Below are 19,108 nucleotides of genomic sequence, written 5' to 3' on the forward strand. Positions count from 1 at the left end.
AGGTACATAATGTAATAGGACATGAGACCCTTAGGGTTAGAGTTCGAGGTATGTCTTATTACATGATGTACCTACAAACTACAAATACATGTTATTCCACTGTGTACCTAACCGAGGTACAAGTTATTACACATTGTTTCAGAGCACATTACATTGTACTAAATTTAGTTTAGTCACAATGTATCAAGGGTAGTGCAAAATAAAGTGTTACTCTTTATCTTCTACATTTCTATACAGGTAATTACAGACTTTTTAAAATTTTGTTTTGTATGGTACAAATGGCAATATGTGCAATAACCACTGAGCAAAACTATGTGCAATATTCCCTGTATCAGCGTCACTTTATCGACAACCTGCACTAGGACTGTAAACTTCGCACTGCCAATGCTGACTTTGATATTCTACTTTTTTTAAAGTCTGTTCTAATTTTATTTCTTTTTTTGTTTGTTTATATTTTTCCCCTCTAAGCTTTAAGCTTTTTGTTTTTACTCATTGTACATAAGATACCTCTATTCACTATGTTTGCACATTTTCTGTCTATTTTGCACACCCTGAGTGTTTTTCTTGAGGGTCGAATGTAGCAAGTGAATATCTCCATTGTGAGGTCTACAAAGGATTATCTTATCTCTTATCTTATGGCACATGAACAGAGAAAAAGATCATTTGGGGTCTATTCAATTAAGCCCTTATAGAGCCTTTTATGAACTATACAACTACATGACTATTTGTAGTCATGCAACATTTTGGTACTTACTGTTATACTGTCATAAAATACTCCTAACATGGTTAACCGGCAGAAACCTTTCAAAGTGTCTGAATTTCACTCCATTTCTTTCACCTCATTAACCCGTGCACCTTTGTCTCCTCAAACCTTCTCATTTTCAGTGAAATGAAAAATGAAGAAGGAGAAAAGAAGGGTGCTTAAAGCTTTGCCCCTGGACACGGAAGAAGCCGCCTGGACCCCCCGTTGGCTCCTTTTAGCTCTTATCTAAATGAAAATGTAACGGCCATTATGTACTCGTGGGACTTGAGGTTATATCTATACACTGGTAATAACAAACACAGTGGGTGGCTTCTGCAGGGGCTAATAAGCTGCTCATTCACACTCCCAAGCCAATCGAGTGGCGCTCGGGACGCGGGAGCCAGACTGGAAAAAAACAGATTAAAACTCACAGTGGCAAACCTTGACTTAGCAAAAGTAGCTCCACCCGACAGTTTGGTAATGCATTTTCTGCTCTGTCTGCGGTGGCGAAAGGCGTTTTTTTTTCTTCTCCTTCTAGAGAACGAGGATCGGCTGGAGAGCCAGGCGATGAAGAGGAATGGGGCTATGTATATGTAAGTGGTAATGACAGGGATTTCAAATGGGTTCCAGCTGCGTCAGCAAATATGTACATTATACAAGCCGGCATTTCCAAGCATTTTACCCCAGCAGCAATTCCAACACTGTCGGAGAGCACACGCAAAACAAAGTCTAATATTTTACAGCTTGTTAGTTACAGGGGTACGGGGAGTGGTGATCGCAATGCTTCTCGGGGGGGATTTCTAAACTCATAGATTTTTGCTTGAGGGTGTCCGCTTGTTGCCAGGGCTGACTGAGAGCAAAGCGGACGACTCAGCAAAAACAGCTCAATGATAACAATCATCGCAAATACACGGTGCTCCACAGAGACCGAGGACATCGACAGGAAAGGCCCAGCTGTCACACAACATGCGTTCCACTGAGTGATAAATTGCTGATACATTTGGAGAGAGTTAGATGGATTAAATAATGACACCGAGATATGCACTCTATCACAACGAGGTGGTGGGAAAATGCGTTTGTGTCATAAATAACTGGAAGTGTCAGGGCGTAAAATTAGTTTGTATAAATGTTCGTGTTGCTTATTGTCTTCTCATTGGTGGACAAAAGCATCTAGTGAGTCGATGACATGGCAAGCCGTACAAAATCTAATCGTTCATAACATAGAAAAATCGCTTTATCCTGTTGTGTGATACAACTTCAGAGCATGAGGGGAAATAAATGAAATATACTGAAGCCCGAGCCAAGTACAGGGGGTCATGTTTTACTACATTCAGCGCATGGAATCATCGAGAAGTCAACTTTAAATTATAGGACAGGCATATAACATTCCCCTCTTGGAACCGCCACCTTAACGTGGTGGAGGGGTTTGAGCGCCCGAATGATCCTGGGGGCTCTGTTGTCGGGGCTTCATGTCCCTGGTAGGGTCTCCCATGGCAAACAACCCGGCAACGGACAAGTGGAAGAAATGGATGGGTGGATGTAGGGATGGATGGATGGATGGATGGATGGATGGATGGATGGATGGATGGGTGGATGGAGGGATGGATGGATGGATGGAGGGATGGAGGGATGGATGGATGGATGGGTGGATGGATGGATGGATGGATGGATGGATGGATGGGTGGATGGATGGATGGATGGATGGGTGGATGGAGGGATGGATGGATGGATGGAGGGATGGAGGGATGGATGGATGGATGGGTGGATGGAGGGATGGAGGGATGGAGGGATGGATGGATGGATGGATGGATGGATGGATGGATGGATGGATGGATGGATGGATGGATGGCATATAACATTTCCATTACAAATGCCTGAATCTGTGTCATGTGACTATCTTTAGCTAACATCCTGTGTTGCAACTGTTGTTTCTAGGCGGGGGACATTTCAAGTTATTGGTGATGTAAAGTTACCATGGTGACCTGCTGTAATATAAAAAAGTCATGACATATGATGAAAACAGAAATATGTTTTGTTTGTACCTTGGTAAACCTTAAATCCCTCACGACGTGCCGGGGATAAGTATTACTTTTCTTCCTGGTAGGCACGAACAGGTAAACAAACAAAACAAATAGCACCGTTGTTTGATAGAATTGATCTGGGATTGTATTCAAAAGAAAGGCTATTCAAGGCTTTCTTCAATTCACAGGCTTGCACATGCAATTCAAATAGTCCCCGGGCTTTGAGCAAGTCACCCACTGATGTCAAGAAGACAATTATGTAAAACAGAAAAGGTAAGAGCGCATCTTCACTGAACAGAAGAAGAAAGCTTTCTTCTCAGCAATTCAAGATTACGGGAAAAACTCTTGAAGGGTAAATTGATCATTAAAAATGCTTTTAAAAATTACACAATACCACTTTAATAATAATAATAATAATAATAATAATAATAATAATAATAATAATAATAATAATAATAATAATAATAATAATAATAATAATAATAATAATAATAATAATAATAAAAATAGTAATACATTTATTTATTTATTTATTCATTTATCAGGGACGATACAATCAACATAGTTACAATTGATGTTTGCAGCTGATGCGATGCATGAAGAGCTTTTAGCTAGTGCTAGTTTGCAGCTCATGCCCCTGGTTGGGCCTTTCTACACAATTTACAATAATAAAATACATTAATACAACATTTGTACAAAACTTTGTCAATCACACACATACATACTGTATGCACTCACGCCCACATTCACACAGACTCAGTGCTATTTACAAATGGGCACAGCTTTGGTTTGCTTTTAGCCAAGACTTAACCCTAGAAGTGAACATTTTAAAATGATACAGATAGGCTGCCAATCTGTGCCACTGGCCCCTCCAACCACCACCACCCACCCGTTCACACACTACATTCACCCAGGCTTCCTGGTGTTACCCAACAGTCCCCCGTCCAATACCGCCCAGACCCTTCTCTGCTTACCTTTTCGAGTTCTGACGGGATTGTGCAGAGCAAAGACGGTATGGCCTGCTAAGCCTCATCTTATTCATAGAAATGAAGATTTCCTCACTGACAATACATTATTAATAACATGTCATTCTATGCCAACGGTCGAGGAACTATATGTACCATTTCCAGAGTGGACGGTGCCGACCCGAAGTGCTATCAGGATTGTACCATTATTCAAGCGCTTATAGGTTGCAGTTTAGCTTTATACAGCAGTACTGGAGTTAGAATTTGCAATATGATGAAATCTGTTTACATACAAGTACAGCATGGCTTGCAATACTGTAAGGTTTAATGTGTGACCTTTTAAAGCAGGAAATCCCTGACTAAACCTTGGACCTAGTATCAACTGGGAGACCAAATTCAATCACGGTAATTCCTCGTCCTAATCAGATGCTTGTGACTCCATCTGTCCGTGAGGGATATTTGAAGAACACAAAGCCTTCCTCTCCCTATTTATCTCTCTCTCTTTGCCTCTCTCTCGCTCTGTGGTGTAAGACCTTGATTAAAGTGAGTTTCTCAGAAGAGTGTGTCTCTAAGCCCTGATGCCTTCAGTGTGCTGCCTCTCACACTTAGCCCGGTTCCTCGTTTTAATTAATGAGTGGATTAGGCCTCATCCCAGTGTTTACTGCAACCACACTCCACAGTGCACTCGCTCTCAGACACAGCAGTGCAGGGACCACGTCTCATGTGTTCACATACAACAAGCGCTCAGACTAAACAGCACATCAAGAGGTCTGTTAGACTAATCACTTACAAACTACTATGTCTCTGATTACAGTAATAAAACTGACCACACTTTTGCATTAAGCTTGAAATACAGTTATAGGGTTCTCACAGATTCATCTCATATCCTGCACTCTGCGTTCAAGTGTCTGCTGTCAGGGCGGGGACTGAGGCTGTGTGGGCTGTGGTACTCAGAGAAGGAAGTCAACTTTTATTCCTACAGTCATTCAGCTCCTGAACTCTGACCCCATCCTCCCCCTGTTCTGCACCATCCAGGCACCTAAAGTTTGATGATGCACTGCACCATGCACCATGTTTGTGTGTGTATCGTTATATAATTTATTATCATATCATATATACTGCCTATATACTGCAGTCACACAAACAGTCTTACACATGTATTATAATATTATTTTGTTTTTATAACTGTTGTTTTTTATTGTTCTTTCCCTATTGCTTTTAACACAATGTGCTTTATAAATAAATGTGCCTTGCCTTGTCTTACATAAGACCAGACAAGGTTTTGCCTTGGGGCACAACAGCAGTTTGTGCTGGTGGGAGCAGGGATCACATTTGTAAACACTACCACAGCAAAACCTATATCTTTAGCTACATGCTCATCATTGGTAGTTTAACCCAGTGTTGTGTCCTTGGGCAAGATACTTCACCCAATGCCTATGTGTGAGTGGTTGGTGGTGGTCAGAGGGACCGCTGGTGTAGATGTGAGCAGCCTCGCTTCTGTCAGTCTACCCCAGGGGAAACTGTGGCTACAAATGTAGCTTACCACCATCATAAGCATGGAGTGCTTGAACCCCCTTTCATGTGAAGCGCTTTGGGTGTGACTAGTGTCATAACGTAGACAGAGTAGACAGTGATGCTTGTACTCATTTAAAAGACACTCACTAACTTACTTTCTTCATCCAAAAAGTCCTTCAAGTAAATGTTTTAAGGACATTGCTTTTTCCCAGCTTCACCTCCTTAATGTTAGGGCAACATAGACAAACCTGAATATCTTAAATCAAAGCTTTACTATTGATTTTTATTTCTGTCCAGCATATTGTACATATTGAGAGAGTGCGTACTTGAAAATGGCCTCTTGCTACTCATTGCCAGAGTGTGGGTGGTTATGAGAGCGATGCCAAGAGTAAAAACAAACACGGTTCAGTGGCCTAGTGGTAAGCCCGTCTCCCGTCGGCTTTAATACGATTTTCTCAAGGTTTGTTTGGAGGTCGAGTAAAGACACTGATCATACAGCAGTTGAACTAAAGAGCTCTTTCGATTTGTCTCAATAAAACATATGGCCTTTTAAAATCTTCAAGACACATATTTTACTTCAAGGATGGATTACATGACTTAAAGCTGTGAAAGGTTGCAGTGATTTTTACAAGCTATATTTGCCACTTCACACAAAATACACCTCATTCAGTAAAACCATAAAGCTCGGAAGGATCGGGCAATTTTGACTGAACAATACTGAAGCTATGAAACCTAAAAAACAAATCAACCAAAGCCTAAAGGCAGTTTACATCATCTTGAAAATGCCTTATAATCAGACATTATCGGTGAAAAGATGCACTGCTGCAAGCCACAGCAGTAACAGTCATTTCTTTATGGGAGAAAAGAGCAATATAAGAAAAGGAATACACAATCACACAATAAGTAATATACAGGCTTTTCTCTCCAATAATGATGTAGTGCAGTCATAAGACACAAACCTATTTTGTCCAACAATTCAGCAAAATAACAACAAACTTTTCATATCGCTAGTTTTGCTTTGCACAAAAATGCAAAGTATTGTATTTGGATGGATTGTTCCCTGCCTTTGCAGTCCAAGATAAGACAAAAACAAACCACAATTCATCATGGTCTCCCTGGCCTCTTTAGATAGCCCACCACTTGCTAATTGCATTTGGGAGATTGTCGCACCATCTACTTGACCCCCGGCTTCAAACTGCTGCAGACACACACACACTCCAGGTTATCTATTCACTAAAGACCGCTGATACCTTGGCCTAACACACCATACGATCTGGTAGAATTCAATATCGGAGACAATAAGCATTCATTCAGCTCAGGGCATTGGTGGCCTGCACAGCAATTAGTATTAATTGCATCCTGTGAAGTTGAAGATTAGGATTCATCAGATGAACTGTGACCATCAGTGTTGGTTGTTAATTGAACCAGGAGCAGCTCGACTTGTGTGACTGAAATTTCAAGAAGGAAAACTTTCCAACTGTTTAGCTCAGGGCTGCTGTATGGCATATTTACACCAAACAAGAAGAGGCTATACTGCTGTCACTAATACAGCAAGAGCACGTTTAAAAAGATCCCATGATGTTTGGTTGTGAAAGTACATTGAAATACAAAAAAAGTAGAAGGTGTGCTATGTTCCTCAATGACAACCAAATATTCCAAACATGGAACGGCTTATGGAAGTTGAAAGCTTGATCTTACACGTGAAAAAGAAAATCTATGTTTCCAGTGAATTCTTACATCACATTCAGCTAAAGCGTACGATTCAAGCTCGGTGGGTGTGAAAGCTCTCCATGTTTACTCTGCCTTGTGGGTGTGTGACAGCAGCTCCAGAATAAAAATCAGAACCATCAGCATGTGCTGCGCGTGGTAGAATATGACTCCATAAACATTTAAAACAAGTGTTGAATTATGCAGGGGTATTCATTTTAAGTTACAATTACACTCATAAAAGTCGCCGGGATTAAATGGAATACTCACACAGCCATATTGTTTTAAGCTGTGTGTTCTGTGGAGAGATGCTTACAACCAATTATAATTCTGCGCTTGAGTTTTGTGACAGCCTCCGATAATTGCCTGTAGCTCATGGCCCCAACGTTTTTTGCTGTAGTCATGTGGAAATAGGTCCAGTTTATCCGGCTGGTGTTCCCACATAGAAATATATCGAGCACGCATCAAAGCGTCCCAAGCTACGACCATGGAAATGATATGAGTTCAACAGCGGGTCTACAGCCTGAGTGGTCGGTGGAGCAGACGGGAGCAGCTGTAGAGGCCGGACCCATACAGAGAGAGTAGGCTGTTAACTTATGCATGTAAAAAAAAAAGAAAGAAATCGCCCCGAATTTCTTAAACATCTCCTTGATTCACCTTCTCCTCCCTGTCATGTGCAGACAGTTTCCCAGCGGTCAACAATTATTCAGACTCTTTTCATCCAACCCAGGGTCAAAACAGCATTGAAAACACCCAACAGCTAATGAATTCAGACTTGCAACATCCATATTACGTCCCAACACAGAATCGTCGTTATATCAGGTTTGATTTGTGTGATTTTTGTTGTTGAAAGACTGACGTTTTCCTGAAGCTTGTCCTCGCCCCTGACACACTCCACTAACTCTTCTTCTTCTCCTGTCGATCTCGCGCATATTTCTTTATCGGGCCGTCATGCGCCTCCCTCCACAGCTGACAGCTCGCAGTCTCAGCGGGTCAGCGGTTCACAGGGAAATGCCTCTTTGAATTTTAGTGTGGGATGCACAGAAAAAGAAAAGCAGGTACGAAATAGCAACAGTACCATAATTTTCCAGCGCTTTTGATTAGTTATGGAGCCCTAATATAGAAGCTGATTGCATGATTGACACTATTAGTATTAATTAAGGATTAACTGACATTTTCAGGGTAAATAACAGATTCTAATTACGATTCAACCCAAGGGAGTGCATCAAATGTTTTAAATGCTAATGCTGTTATGAAGTGAAATTTGATTAAGCATCCTACATCATTGTACATTGATAATAAAAATGGATCCCTTACAATAGGATCAGAAGCTTAACTTATTTCAGAGGCAAAATATACTTCTCTTCAATGCATTATCTAGTGGAATGTGTTCAGTCAGGGCAAACGAAAATATAAACAGTGATATTCCATCAGTAAAATTTAATGTACCGTGTTTTCCGGACTATAAATCACACTTTTTTCATAGTTTGGCTATGGGGGGGTCAACTCATACTCAGGTGCGACTTATATATCAAAACATATCATCTCACTTCTTGTACTGCGAGAGGGCACTCTAGGCTTGTTTACCAGTATCTGCTGCTCCTGTACCACCAAAGATATAAAAAAATATAAAAAAACTGTCGAAACTTGTGAGGGACTGGCGAAAAGTGGAGGTTACTCTTTCTACAATGAAGAAAACAGAAATAACTAATCGTGGGCCAAAAGCTAGATGGCCACGGCTAGAGGAACAGGCTTGCAAACTGGTGCTTGGACAACGTGCTGCCGGGAGAAGCTTGTCAATTATGCAGTTACATCTCCGTGCCCAGGTAGTTGCCAAGGCTGGTGCGACTCATAGTCCAGAAATTACAGTAATTGGATGTCAGTGGTACTCCTGGCCCCACACCTTTGGCAACCATGCGACCATGCAGTGAGACTGTCTCACATTCTATCACAGGAGATAAAAGCAGACCAAACCTTTTAACGTAAACGTAAAATTAATTTGTGCATTATTTCCCTCAATGAATAGCTTCAAATACCTAAAGTCGGGCTTAAAAGCACTTGCTGACTTTCTTTAAAAATACAGTATATATAATGTCTACTTAAAATGACACGGTGATACCTCGGGGTTTTCTTGCAGTTTGGACGCCATTTCTCACTTTTCCCTCAAATCCTTCAGAAAACCCATATAATGCTTCTCTTATTTTGAAGGTGCGGTGCTGTGCCGCAGGTGGGCAAGGTTCAGGGATAATCACCAAGTGTCAGCTCCAGCAGGGAGTCTCCGTAAGCCCTGGAGCGGGAAATGTCATCGCTCCGAGAACAACCTTTTTGAGCTCCGGCACAAAAAAAGGACAGGGCGTGAGCTGCGGAAGAACATCAGCCACTTCAGTCAAATAAATTGCACGAGGCAGTAATGCGTGAATATGAGTAGTGTCCAATAAGTCAGGAGACACATAGTTATTAAAACATCAAACTAACAAGATTATAAAAAGGCATCAAGTAACTGTCAATCACAATGTTCGAAGCACTACATCCAATTAAAGCTGCAGGTGCACACATGTGAAGAGGGCTATCCGCTAATGCAATTCAAAGATTGAACATTAAAAAAGCACTCCTGTCTTCCACAGCTAAAGTAATACACCAGATCGTTCCAACACATAAGATTAGTTACTAATTTACTATTAATTAAAATGTGTTAAGTATTAACAATAGAATAGAATAGAATAGAATAGAATAGAATAGAATAGAATAGAATAGAATAGAATAGAATAGAATAGAAAAACTTTATTGTCTACCATGCATAATGATGGCAGAAATTTCGACACATTTGCCAAGCAGAGTACATAATAAAATCAGTTCATGGCAGACACAGCAGCAGCAGATTCACTACATCAAAAGAAGAGGAAAAGGAACAGACTGACTGAATGACAAATCATATTTGAGTTATGAACATGCTGAACACAATAGTTATATTCGTACAGTGTTGTAAGCATTAAAGCAGTAACTCATGCCCCTAGTTGCCATAAGCGCCACTGCAGGTGTCATAGCATGTTACGGTTTTTTACTCATTAATTGTCCGTAAGAGTAAATACTATGCTGACAGAAAAGATAAAGGGAGAGAGGGATATTGTTGATCCAATTACACAATGGAGATATTTTTTTTCACTCAAACTTGGTTGTAGATACTGTTTAAGTGGCGCTAGCCCACAGTTAGCTTTACCCGTTAGCTTATTAGCTTCTTCTTCGTGATTCCACTAGTGTGTATTGGGGCCTCCGGGTCAGAGCAGGGAAATCTGCAAGTGCGGTTTTCTGGCCAGAGACACCAGGGGGAGATGAAAGACCCCCCAATCATCCCATTAGCACTTGTATTACCCCCAGAAACTATGAAAAGGATTTATTAAGGTAAACAAGTTACTTAGTATTGCTTTAAAGGGGCTAGATACAAGTTAGTCATTTTATGCTCACAGTTGTGGTGAACAGGTCTGAGCTCATTCTACATATTAGGACATGGCTGGAACATGTAGGGGGATGAAAATACTTAGTCTTAACATTTCTAAACTCTGTATAGTCCCTTTGAGGTAGAAACATAATAAATGTTCTTTCTTTGTGTAACATAATTTGGCTACTAATTGTCAAGGTTGAACTCCGCCCTAGTCCCTTTATTCGGGTATCCTCAAAGCGCAAGTAGTTCTCTTCCATTTGTATTTCAAAGACGTTGCTCACCAGGGGGCAAAAAGGTTAGAGACCCTTTATTCGAACATCGCCCTCTTCACTTGTTTTCACTCAGCCACTTCAACACAAAGTTCTGCACAAACGGCAACTTCAAAAGTAAAACCTCACATTATCCACTATAGATGTTAACACTTAGCAGGAGTTCAAACAGCACACGACATCAGTAAAGTCTCACAGGTGGCGTTTCCCAACCCTGGGAGACTTTTGCATGGTAATGTTCCTATTAAATTGACATAACTTAAAGCTTCCGTCAGTTGGGCTAGCAGGTTGAAAGATGTTGGGAAATAATCCCAGAAAACATCTCGGGAAGCAGTAATGAGCGGTGATTTTTGCAAAGACAACCTAATCTGTCATCTCTCATTGATCTTTATGCGCTACTTATGTTTGTCATAACAGGCGTCAGGCAATAGCTCACGCGCGAGTCGCCGTCATGTTTGATCATTTGTAAGCTGACTAAATGTGAAGTTGTTTTTTTCCCCTCGTTTTTTTTATTTTTTTGTCTTTTGAGCGGGCGCCGTTATCCATTCACACAGATTGGCTCGAATAAATCGCTGTGAAAATGGATGAGCGCAGCCAGCTTGTGTGTGTTGCAATGGATTTAGCCTGGCAAACACAAAGCCGTCGTACCTGCTTTTGTTGTGTGTACGCAGAACAACAATATGGCAGGGTAGAACACAAGCGTGCATGAAATCATCTATGAGGAGGCCAGAAATATTAATAACGTGTATTATTCTGTGTAGATTACGTGACATATTAGTGTCAAAAGGGCTTGTTTGCATGGTCCGTAACACTTGGGTCACTAATAAGAACAGACAGGCTTTTAGCAGGATCTATGCCCTTGTTTTTGCCGTCCTCATCAGCACATCTCTATAGTGCAAAAGTGTTAAATGTTACTAAAAGGTCAGTGGAAGGTCTGAGAAGGGCAGCGGGCACAGGAGGGACACAGATAAAGGTGTTATTTCTCGCTTCGGCAATTAATACATTCAAAGAGCCGCCCAGAGGAGAAACGGCTACTGCTGCTGGGGAGAATAACAATGTCACAGAAAAGCTTGCTTGAAAGTGTGTAGAAGGGATGCCCAAAATTTGATTTGACTGAAATGTTCAGCTTTAAGGGTCTGTATTATAATAAACATGTTTTTTTCAGCCTTAAATGTTAAAATGTTGTTTCCTCACTGGAATAAAACAAAACAAAAAAACATGGATGTTGTGTTTCCTTTCATTCATGCAGGTAATCCTGCATTGTTGTTCAAAAAGTCTCCTTTTCAAGAGTCAAAATGCCCCCCTCCACCTGCTCATGTCATGAGATGGTGCTCCTCTTTGTATCAAGCAGGAGCAGGTGCAAACTGAAGAAAAGAATATGCTGTTTTGTTGGCATGTTGCACTTAATTTACCATTAGATGTTGCCTATATCATGCCTATGTAAGTTACCCTGCTGCTGATCCACTTTTAGTATTATTTGTCTATTTAGTCGGGACAGTGCATGTTAATGAACGCACATGGACTCATGCATGTAAACACACATTTCCTTGTGTCATCATGAGCACTCTTCGAACACACTCTCATTCATCCTGGCCTTTTGTCCATATTTTTAGTAGTAGGGGAAACCGGAGTGCCTGGATTAAACCTACACAGACACGGGGAGAACATGCAAACTCCACAAAGAAAGGCTCCGTCCAGGTGGAAATCAAACCTGGGACCTTCTAGCTGTGAGCACGAGCGCTAAAACACTTGGTAAATGACCCCCTTTGTGTTGTCAAGCCTACATCCTTGGTTTGCAACTGGTGTAGGTTCAGGACCCACCTTAAACACATCATGACAAGCCTCCACCCAAATCAAAATAACAATTTCAACTTATAAAGAACCGTGACCCACTAGAAATGCCCCAAAGAGCACCAGTTGAAAAACAACTCGAGACAACTCCAACAAAAACCTCGACGTTCTGGACTGACTGAAATTCAAAGTTGACACTGATTTTACTTGTGTTGCCATGCTGTTACCATGCTGTGACATCACCTGCATACCCTGCAGCTGTTTTGTAGCTTTATGTAAACTCAGATGCTAAGATTATGGAGCTGAGTTGCATTATTTCATTTAATCACCATGCATACACACATTATCAAGTCATAAAACATACAAATACCAATGCTAAGGTGTTCATTAGTTTAAAAAAAGCCAGATTGTATCTAATGTAATGAAAGCACTTGTCAATCCAATGGTCCAACTGATACATCATGTTCACAAGCATGAAGTAAAGCTGTCAATCACATGGTTCACAGCAGCACCACATTTATCATAATGCACCGGTGCACATTTCTCAGAAACAACTGCTTGAAGAAACCACCCACCGGGGTCATTTTAGTGCACTGACCCTTGCTCATGTCTGCTAGATCACCCTACACAGACCAGCTCCACTTACAAGACCTCATTACTCATGGTTCAACACTGTTCCTTGGTCCACCAAAAAGCAGGAACAATGTGTTTCAACTCTGGCTCTGTCTATCCAGGCCCAAACATGTCCTGCTTTTGAACAATATTTCCTCATTTCAAAATATTCCAGCATGCTTGTTGTATTATGCTTTGTGCGGAGGAAAAAGACACATTTCACCATGGAGGAGCAAAGAAGTACATACCTTACTCGCTTTTGTCCAAATGCAATAATGGTTGTTATAGTCAGCGCCATGCAGTCTCTCTTTCTACCTCAGAAATCCTGCTGCCAGTTTGAGCTGACATGATGTTCAAAATATTTAGCTCACATTGAAGAGGTGTGTTTGGGATAAGTCATTTCCTGTAGCTGAGTTGGGCCTGGAGCTCTCATTGAAAGTGCAGCGACACAGTGGAGAACAGCTCTTAAGTACATGGGAGCTCGACGTTCGACTGGGCTCTCTTCAACTCTTGACTGATGGCCTATTCTGTCCCCATCCATTACACTGTCACTCATTCAAAATTGCCTTTCAAATGTTCTGGCACTTTATTTTTTTTTTGTCCTGGATGGCTCGCTGCAGGTGAGATGGAAAGTCACATGTGCAGGAGGCTTCAGTGGTATAATGGGAGAGGAAATCGGGACGGGGCAGGCGAGCAGGCCAGCTTTCACGGGAGCTCACACGAGTGACAGGCGTGATGTTACCGTGTCCACGTTGACAGAGACATGAAAGTGGAAATCTAAATTCATGAGGCTGGCCTATAACATCTTTCATTTATGGATGTTTCCTTCATGGGTCACCACAGCATATCATCTGCTTTTTATCTTACTCTATTTACAGCAGGAGGCTCAACAATCCCGCCCACATCCAGGTTCCAGATATAAATTGATGCTGTAAAAGGGAATGGGTTGGTTTATGATGGTTTGATGAGGACCAGAGTGTGTTTGTCAGACAACTAGACATAAACACCTTCAGAGGTAGGCTAGTCTTTGGTGGAAAGAGCATATACAGAAACTATAAAACTGCTCTCGTGACCAGTTAGTCATAATGTTATGCCTGGTGTAGCCTGTTGCTATAACTAAAAACAGCTTTGACTCATTCCTAAATCCATACAACATTAATAAGGTCTGCAATGCTTTGTTCCCAAACCCTTGTATCCCTCTTATACAGAACTGACCTCTACAGTGTCCCAGCGCAGGTCTGGCCTTATGACAGCTCATTCTTAAAGACTATTAATGACAAAGCTCTTTCCCTTCCCTGGCCATGGACACCATCTATCACCCACAGCCACCAGTCCCATTACTCACTTTCTACTGAATTACAACCTGCTGCATGAGACATGAAATAGGGTAATGGGCTGAAAATTAGCCAGTTACAATCATTACGCCACCATAATTGACCCACGAGACCCGTGTCCAGCTAAACACTCTCTGCCTTAAGGTTGCAAAGAAGTCGGCGAGATCCAGACATCTCATTAGACTGCACAACGAGGATGCAATCTAATTTAGTCAGCAGCGGCACCAAATTCAGACTGCTGGTAAACAGAGAAAGTGGAGCAGAGCACGGGAGTGGGGATTTTTTATTACAGCTTTTTCATATGTTGTTAAGAAGCAGGGTGGGTGTCTGGACAATGTCGACAAAGCATGAAATTCCAAATAAACAGTTTGGTGGGTGGTGGTGGGGGGGGCTTTATCTGTTTCCACAAATATTAAGTGACAGTGTGAACCATTTCGGTGAATGCCAACAGTTTAGTTCAATGAAGGACACTTTAATTGAGCCTTACTTTAGTACTTTGCAGCACAGATGTAACTAAGGATAATAAGGGATAATGTCTTTTGCAACACTATTACTTCAGGTCCAAGTTATCATTATTGCAAATCACCATAAAATATATAAAGTGAAAGGAAATTGCGTTAGTCGCAATCCCTATACAAAAGGGGAGAGACATGTTTATAGTTCTGTGCCCTTAAAGGGATATTTCAGGATTTTTGACATAGGGCCTCATGCCCAGAGTGTTGTTGATTTCTGGAGATGTTTTTTTTGTAATTCATTTAGTTCTTATATTTGAAGAGTTACGTCGCGCTAGGCTAATGCTAGGCTAGTGCATGTCTATGGTATCAGCTAGCGTGCATTAAAAACAGTCTGACCCGCTCCACAGAGCACCTGAGGCAAATCACTTATAACGCCAGACTAACCATATGAATGTCTGGGTCCATAGAATCATTTTAACCATTTTGCATTTAAAATAACTTATATTTGAGCAGCATCAGCTTCGTGGTTGTATAAGCTACGCGGCGGCGGAGTGATCTGCTAGAAAATAGTCCCTCAAAATGTGATTCATGTGATGCAAGTTCAGTTATATTCCAAAAATGATTCTATCGACACAGACATTTATATGGTTAGTCTGGCGTTATAAGTGCCTCAGGTGCTCTGTGGAGCGGGTCAGACTGTTTTTAATGCACGCCAGCTGATACCATAGACATGCACTAGCCTAGCATTAACCTAGCGCCACGAAACTCTTCAAATATAAGAACTGCATGAATTAAAAAAAAAAAAAAAATCTCCAGAAATCAGCAACACTAACCGGGAAATGAGGCCCTATATCAAAAATCCTGAAATATCCTTTTAAGGGACGGGGGAGAGCTCGTGAGCCTGATGAAGATGCAGATGTCCATCAGTCGGCTGGACCTGGCCCATAGACACTACAGTCTCCTCCCTGAAGGCAAGAAACTGAAGAGACTACGAGACGTGTGGAGTAAATGTTCTAAATGGAAGAGACCGATGATACTAACCATGTTTCTAGGTAATTTATAGGCTTAAGGAAGCATTGCTTACTTTATGCTGGGATAAAGTTAGGGTAATGGTTCGGATTCAAGGGAAAATGATGAAATAAACAAGGTGTGTGTCTTGTTTCCATCTAATTTCATAATCATGTTTTTACACTAGGTGCCTCCTTGCAACTTCTATTCAATTACCATGTTATTACTTAGGTGTGAAGTAAAGATTCAATTTGCTGGAAGTCCCTCCACTCTCCACCATGTTACATGCTTTGCTTTTCTGTCCAACTAAGCATGTGGGCCAAAAAGTTTAGAAATACTGATGGTGTGAGTAGCCAAACTAAGAAAAGAAAACGGTTGATTCCATTGAACATGTGTCTATTGTGTTGATCGCAGTAATAACCTCAGTATGACCATAGAACATTTTATATGCAGTACTCCATGTATGGTCTGTTAATGGCCGCCGTCTTTACATGAGCCCGATAGCTCTGGATAGATGATTAGTGAGAGGTCGAGGACGATGGCGGTGAAAAGTTATAGCTCACGTGACGCTGACGTGGTACACAGGTCCAAAAGCTAGATTATCCTATTTTATGCCCACATGCACAAGGCAAATGGAGCAGAGGCAATATGCAAATGAGAGTCTAATTGGCCTGTCAGGATAGTGAAGGGCTGTCAAACTGCAGTCAGGCGCCGAGAGAAAAGCCGGAGAAGACACAGAATTAGTGGGTTACTTTCAGCTGCCATTCACTGCACATTTCATTAAGTGATTTCTGCGCACATCAGGCCCACGGGTCAGCGCACCATCCTTGAAGAGCACCGGTGCCTTCACACAATGGCGTCAGCACTTCTTCACTACCTCCCACTACTTTCAGCAAAACACATCTATTAGCACAGAAGCAAGGGAAATGTCATTAGAATCCCCTCCAGGCTTCCTTGATGTACAGTATTAATGCTCTGGCTTACGGACTAGCTTTAAGTCAGTTAACTAAAATATCAACATGTTTTTTTCCCCAGTAAATTTCAAGAAGTTTCAAAAAGAAAAAATGTGAAAGAAATACTTCTATCAAGCACAGGGAGAGGCTGGTGAAACCTTGCATTAGGTCAGTCACTCAAGGCTGCAGGAGAATTTTTGAATAACAGATAAGATTACCTGGAGCTTATTGGGTTGTATCAGATGTTTTGGCAGAGTGTGTTTTCAAACTTCATTTTGAACAAGAAAATATACACATACATTTATGATTTTTTTAGGCATTTTAAAAGTATTGATCGTAGTTTTACACCTTGGAATTTTATGAACAAGGCTGAAAACAGTTGAGTAATGCTATTAAGGGGTGCTTGTTCAGTATTAATAGTAATTAAAATGCTTGTACATATATTCTTAAGCTACTTAATATACTATTATCTATGACCACACAAGTAGGCCATAAACCTGTTATCTGCCATCCTTGGTTCAGGCTTAGAGTTATATTCTCCAATTCAAAATGTATTGACAGGGGACGTTACAGCCTATGTGCCAGTGTGATGCCTCATTTGAAAGCCAAGACCTTCTAGTCTCTACAAGTACGCGTGAGATCTGTGTGAGTGAAACACAACTGACATAACATTTGTCATTCCTAACCCTAGTCATAACCGTAACCCCTGACCCTAAACCTAGCCCTATCCCAACAACGCAATGAGAGATCAAATGTTTGATCAGTTTTGTAGGTCTTAGCTTTCAAATGAGGCTTTACACTGGCCTATAGGCTGAACACTCCAGTCGAGAAGTTTTCGGATTTGGGTAAAACTGAACTGGAGGCGAAGGTTAAGAGGATAATGATTAGTTTATTCATATTCTACCCTAAACCTGATAACCCTAAACAGATTACTAATGATCACTTAATGAGCAATGAAGGAATTAAGGAAAACCAACAGTTTCAAAGGGTGCGTTGTGAAACTTTAGAGACATCCACAGTCCAAGGACTCTTATGTACAACAACAGTTATGAAATGTTTGCCTCCACTTATGTCACAATCTGTGCCCATTTCCATAGTACAATAAACAACACAAATAAACCTCGCAAAATGTGAATTGACAAAAAGAACATTGATAAAAAAAATAATTAAAAACGACATCTGGCTGATTGAAAAGTGCATCAGAACCACTGAAGTGTATTGTGCATAATCTGGGAAGTACCTATAGGCCCCGAGTGCAATCAATTTGAGCCTAAGAGGTTGTTTGACGATGTATTGATGGTGGACCTGCAGTGGAGCGTTACGGCTCTTATAATTACTCTCACTATCTTATATGGATGTAATTAGCCCCGCGTAGCAGTAAATCAGCCTGGGGATCAGCATCAGAAAACTCTGTCGGCTATACAATGTGAGCCAGGAAATGTATCGGTCCCAAGTGTTGCAGCCTATTTTAGGGCTGATTTGATCATTTCACAAGGCCTTATGCTGCAGTGGCCTGTTATAGGTGAGTGCTTTAAACTTGTTCTGACGATATATGGGCCTTCTTTAGAAGTGCTGCTCAATCACATTCATTAATCATTTATTCATAGCACATTCATAAGGTAACAATTGGGTATTCCACACCTGTGCCGAGAAGTATCTACTGTAAATATACAGACAAAGTACACAAGTATGCTGCCCTTGTGTCCTCATACAGTCTTGAAATGGCAACAGACCAAATCTTAATTCCCAAGTGGAATGTATGGCTCAGGTCTGACTGGAGGTCAGATGAGCCGCGAATCACTAATAAGCGACAAACAAGTTTATGAATTATAATGAGATAAGGCTGTTGTCTTATACAGTGCAGTTCACCTAAGGCCAGGGGAAGTGAGGAGCTGACAGCAGAGGAAAGAGGGAGGAGGATGAAAGAGTGTGCAAGGACGACAGCAGTCCACACACACGCAGACAGCAGCGGAGACTCATGTCCTACGGCAAGCTGCACATATCAATTCACACGCTCCGACAGTTCACAGCCCTGGTCTCTGACAAACGGGCAAAGATACAGTGGGAGGACAGTGTGAGAGGAGACGCTGGAGGGAAAAGGTCCTTCAACTCTTAATGAAACTTTTGCAATTGCCGAGAGGAATTAAACTGTCCCCAAAATGTACTGTTGTAAATGTATTCTTTGTTTAGGCCAATCAGCAGTTAGTTGTTAAGATATAGAACTTAACTTTTACCCACTGGTCTTTCAAACACATCCCTCCAAAAGGGGCTTTGAGTTGCATTGTGTTGCTAATTTT

At 41.3% G+C, this 19,108-nt stretch overlaps 1 protein-coding gene across 1 annotated transcript in view; it reads right to left on the reverse strand.

Moving 5' to 3' along the window:
• Positions 1-19,108, reverse strand: part of LOC306972186 (calsyntenin-2-like) — a 109,865-nt gene that overhangs the window by 37,774 nt on the left and 52,983 nt on the right. The gene's annotated exons all lie outside the window — the stretch shown is intronic.

This window comes from Gobius niger, assembly GCF_951799975.1.
Source record: "Gobius niger genome assembly, chromosome: 13".
In the NCBI taxonomy this organism is placed as follows: domain Eukaryota; kingdom Metazoa; phylum Chordata; class Actinopteri; order Gobiiformes; family Gobiidae; genus Gobius; species Gobius niger.